Genomic DNA, 5,641 nt, shown 5'->3' on the forward strand with positions numbered 1-5,641 from the left:
GCTGTCTGTTTTTCGATACTTTGAGTTTCTATCTGTTGAGGGTTATGTGGCTGTTTAGTCTCTAATCATGTGTCAGTTAAATGACACCTGTGTAGTTTATGGACATAGCGACAAGATTTGAAAATGAAAAATATTAAAGAACAAAAGATGTGGAGAAAGATGAATAACACGTTCTTAACTGGTGAAGGCGACACCATCCAAAGAGATGTAAATTTCAATAGAAATACGTCAGGATGGCCGATCGGTCTAAGGTGCTGCGTTCAGGTCGCAGTCCGGTTTTCCGGGCGTGGGTTCGAATCCCACTCCTGACATTGGAATTAACGTTTTACCTCTTTTCATTCGTACGTTTACGTGACTCAAGTGGTGAAGAAAAATTCAGGTACCAGTAGTTAAGGTTTGAAAAGGACAACAATCACATGATTTCATTCGAAGGAAAGTGTTAAAAGCGAAAACTTGTTCTAGGTGTGGAATGAACTACATAAATTTGATTATTAATTGCTTTACTATCAAAATATAATAATTGTGATATCTCTACAAACGAAACAAAATATGTGCACTGGAAATAGAGTATAATTTTAGGTGATATCCTTTATGACAGTGGTTCTTAACCTTTTTCAGTGTTTGCACTTCTTTTAAATTAGTAATCATTTCTCGCACCCCTGAAACTTAAATATAAAAAAAAGCTAAAAATACAAAGTTGATGTAATCAAAAATTTTTTTTAAATCTTCATACATACAGCATACCTTTTTTCAAGACAAAAATTCAGGGTACATAATGAAAAATTAATTTCAATTTTGTTAATGATTTTTTATTTAGCCTGTAATGCACAGTAAACTTACTGACTTCGTTGCTGCTGTTTTTTCTCTATGATGGCATCAAATCTTGGCGTCTTTGTACTGAGTGCCACTCGCATGTCATGTTCAGAATTCAGCCAATTTCTGCATTTTGTTTGGATGTGAAGTAGACAAGAAAATCCTTGTTCACACAAGTAAGTAGTTGCAAATGGTAACAGCACTTCAAGAGCTTTCTTCGCTAATGCAGGGTATGCTTCCAGCTGAGAAGCCCAGAAGTGTTCCAGCTGACTATTGGTGAACTCCATTTGGATTTCACGATTGTGTCTAAGGTCGATGAGATCTTCCTTGATGCCGCTGACATCTTCCAAATTCTGCATGAAAGGATTCAGGATCCAGTTGTCATAGGTTTGCAGCTCTCCACACGAGAAGTAACCCTCAAATGAAGTACGCAGCATCTGCATATGTTCAACAACTTTTGCAACAAAGTCTGGATGCAGGGTAGAATTTTCTGCGACTGTCTCTTCCAGGCAGGGGAAATTTGCCAAATTCCCCATCTTCACACACTTTATCCACAAGACAAGTTTTTCTTTGAATGCAGCCAATTTAGCGCTTGCAGTCACAATGTTGAGTCCCCTTCTTTGCAGAGAGAGATTGAGTTCATTGAGAGCTAAAAACACATCAGCCAAATAGGCAAGCATCTGAGCAAAACTAGGTTCTTTGAAATATATAGCCAGTTCTTGTACCCTTTCACGGAGAAACTGGTGAATTTCTCCTCTCAGTTCAAACACACGAAACAGCACAGGACCACGTGACAACCACCTCACTTCAGTGTGGTACAAAAGAACAGTGTGTTCCTGACCCATTTCCTCACAAAGTGACTGAAACAATCGATGATTCAAAGCTCGGCTGCGAATAAAGTTTACAACCTTGACACAAATATCCAGAGTTTTCTTGAGATCTGGGGGCAATGTCTTTGCTGAAAGAGAGTGACGATGAAGAAAGCAGTGAGTGATTTTCAGATTAGGAACTTCTTTCCTCATTAATGCAGCAAACCCAGAACGATTGCCCAGCATTGCTGGTGCACCATCTGTACATATTGAACCAATTTTGTCAAGGTGAAGTTCGTTTCTTGAGAAAAGTTCTTGTATTTTGTTAAGCACATCTATAGCTTGTGCAGTTGTCTTTAAGGACTGACAGAAAAGGATATTTTCTTCCACTTTTTTTCTCCTTCACGTAACGAACTACTGCCAATAGCTGACAACAGTTGGATACATCTGTTGATTCATCCACTTGTAGGCTAATCTTAACTGGACTAGCCTTGATGTCAGCTACAACTTGTTCCAGGATGTCAACACTCATGTCGATGATTCGGTTATGGATTACATCATTTGACAAAGACACTTGTTGGAGTTTCTTCTCAGCTTCCTTGCCGAGAACAATCTTTGCCATTTCAAGGGCACATGGCTTGATCAGTTCCTCACCAATTGTATGGGGTTTCTTTGATTTAGCAATCTGGTATGCAACTTCATAAGAAGCACGCAGTAAAGGTTTCTCTGTTGGCGAAAATCCATAAGTCGGCAATGTGCCAACCTGATCAAACCTAGCTCTTTGACCCTTAATGTCACAATGTCACTTCCTGCATCCCTGCCACCATGTTTGTTCTTGAAATGTTCATCAAGCTTTGATAGCTTCAAGTTCGCATTGGAGAAGAGTGTGCTGCACAGGATACACCGTGGACGTTGTGTCCCATCCTTCTCTGTAGTACAGGTGAAACCAAACTTGACATATTCGTCATTCCACTTTCGTTTCTTCGACATACTGCAGACAAATCTGGAAAAGAAACACATTCATGTGTAGGTGTTTTCTTTTTTTTTTATGAATTACCTCTAAAATATGTGATGGAGAGACTGAAATACCTGGTTTAATCAGTAGATTTGTAGGCATGACAATACATTCTATGAAAATATTGTAACGGCTACACTGCTACAGTGATGATGTATGTTATGTAAACAACCCATCGCTCATTTAAATAAATGTGTAGAAAGCAAAATCTGAAATAATACATAACCAATCTTCCACCCTACTGTTATGCATCAAAAAAACAACAACATTGAAACAGGGAGACCATAACTCACGTGTTGATGGCACGGATGGGTGGTGTGGACTGAGACGTGATGATAACCCCCTCTCTCTCCGTGTTGCGCACGTGTCCTGTACGCGTTCCTTCCTTGTCTATCCAAATGACATACCCGTTTGTTTACCCTGTATTGGAATCTGATGCAACTTTACCACTTCATTAGGAAATCAGGTTTAGGTTTAACTTTATCTCGGAACACTGCTGAAGCAAAAATGTTTCTTCTTAGGAGAAATATAAAGCATACTCTTATGTAAAAATATAGATTTGCTTTAATTATTCATGGGCATCCTCGCACCACTTGGGAATCATCTTCGCACCCCCCTAGGGGTGCGGGCACCCCTGGTTAAGAACCCCCTGCTTCTTGACACTATCAGGGAGAAAATAGCATATTTTACTCATAATTATCCTACGAAGGTCGATTTTATGAAAACAAGTCTTATAAATTTCATATACCCTTACTCCATAGATGTAAAATGAACAAACCCAAACTGTTTAGGAATTCTCCTTCACACTTATATTTTCTATAGTTTGGCGATTGAATCAGTAAACACCTTATATTAGAGCACATTATGAAACATAATACCTATACTGTTTTAAAATATGAATCACGTTTATCCACGTAAAAATAAAGAATAAGAGAACTTTTATGTGCCAAGTCTATGTTGTATGTTAAAATTTAGGAATGTAGAAGAAATAACTAGAAAAAGCGGAATTGGTGCGCGTGATTTTTCGTTCGCAACAATATTAAATTATGTGAATATGAAAGATAGTCTCTAAAGTATTTTCCGTTTCTTCTTATTGTCGACGTAAATTTCATTTGGTGAGTAACCAGAACGGTACAGAAAGATTAATGGAATGATTGATAGAAAGGTCTTCTTCCTCGAAAGAGACAAAGAAAAGAACCCAAAGTTTAGATTCTTTTAAGTGAGAAACATATAAACTAGAGAAACGTTATTTACGAACGAATTGAACTATTTCACAGGAATTTAAAGTCGTTTTGTCCGAACTTTACAATCGTTAATTGATTAAGTCCATTCTCATAGCTTACATTTACGGTAAAGCTTCTTGATCGATCTGCCGCCGTTATTTCCAGATTTTGAGTTTAAAATAACAATTGGTACAGTTCATTCGTGACGGGCAAAGTAGAATTGTGTAGTGTGAGACCGATAACATTGGAAAAAGAAGTTGTTAAACAAAAGTAATGTGATTAAATCGTGATCACACGTGTCTGACTGATCAATGCGACTTCACAAACATCACGCTTATCACAGGACAATTTAAAATTTATATCAAAATTTAAAAAAATAAGTAGATGATGGCCATGCGTGAAGGAAGCAGTCTGATTTATCAGGTTTGGGTTCCAACTAGACACCTCACACAAAACTTTAAATATTGCTTCATTACCCTCAAAATTAATTTCTCTAAGGCTAGTAAGGAGAAAAGCTGCTATTTGTATCATTAATATCAGTTCCAAATGTACGAGGAATATGTTCTTCGGAAGTTTGAAAACGGCCTACGAAGAAAAGATTGCATTTCTCTGATGCAGTACACTCGACAAGTTGTTTATAAGGAGATCTCGCTGTATTTGTATTGATACACGTAAGTAAGAAGAGAAATTTGATTGTGATATGTTTTCTTCAGTAATTAAAATTTGGTACTTCTGAGATCGTTCCACAAAAGGTGTGGTAGATATATGATATAGTTTTAGAAGTTTTTGGTTTTGGAGAAAATCAATTAAAAAAAGCAGGTTCCTCATAAATATTCTGCGAAGTTTTTTCTACCAACGATGTTTACAAAAGGCCTCGGAACAGTAATTATAACCTGTCTGTGTTGGTGTTCCTCTTAGTACATACAATTGTGTAGGTCGGAACAATAAACACCTTTTTGAACTATCGAAAATATGAAGAATAACAGAAAGTTTTTGTGGAAATATGCATTTAACGAAGATTAAGCAGCACAGTAAAGGTTTTATGAGAAATGTAGGAAAAACATGTCACTTTTAGTAATATCGGAAATGTTTAAACTCTTTGTTTAGGTCGCTCCCTAAGTAGATGAGAAAGCACCCTCTGAAAATTACCTCAGAAAATGTCCAGTTCGCAACCATATACATTCATACTTTTGACGACTTAGAAAAGTTAATTGAGTTAGTAAACCTAAATAAATCGGATAAGGTTTTAGGAAACTCACCATTAAAAGTATAATTTTCCAAACAATATTTAGTTTGATATAAATAACTGTTAAAGAGGTGAAGGATGTTATGTTCTGCTTGCTAAAAGAACAACAAAAATAATTGTTTATTCGGTTATGGTAAACTATATACATCTGAAAATTATTATACAAAAATGATACTTGCACCATACAAATGACAATCACAAAATAACGAAACACTTGTCAGGAAGTTTTCATTCGCTTTTCTATAAAATTTCGATCATTAATTGACTAAGTCAATTCTGACATTCTCATTCAAGGTAAAGTAACTTGAGCTGTCTGTTTTTCGATACTTTGAGTTTCTATCTGTTGAGGGTTATGTGGCTGTTTAGTCTCTAATCATGTGTCAGTTAAATGACACCTGTGTAGTTTATGGACATAGCGACAAGATTTGAAAATGAAAAATATTAAAGAACAAAAGATGTGGAGAAAGATGAATAACACGTTCTTAACTGGTGAAGGCGACACCATCCGAAGAGATGTAAATTTCAATAGAAATAC

The 5,641-nt window shown here is 36.5% G+C and overlaps 1 non-coding gene across 1 annotated transcript; it reads left to right on the top strand.

Moving 5' to 3' along the window:
* The first annotated feature begins 227 nt into the window (after window positions 1-227).
* On the top strand, window positions 228-311 carry TRNAL-CAG (transfer RNA leucine (anticodon CAG)). The gene has a single exon. It is a non-coding gene; the product is annotated as a tRNA-Leu (tRNA).
* The last annotated feature ends 5,330 nt before the right edge of the window (window positions 312-5,641 follow it).

Source organism: Tachypleus tridentatus, chromosome 4 (genome assembly GCF_004210375.1).
Source record: "Tachypleus tridentatus isolate NWPU-2018 chromosome 4, ASM421037v1, whole genome shotgun sequence".
NCBI classification, from domain to species: Eukaryota; Metazoa; Arthropoda; class Merostomata; order Xiphosura; family Limulidae; genus Tachypleus; species Tachypleus tridentatus.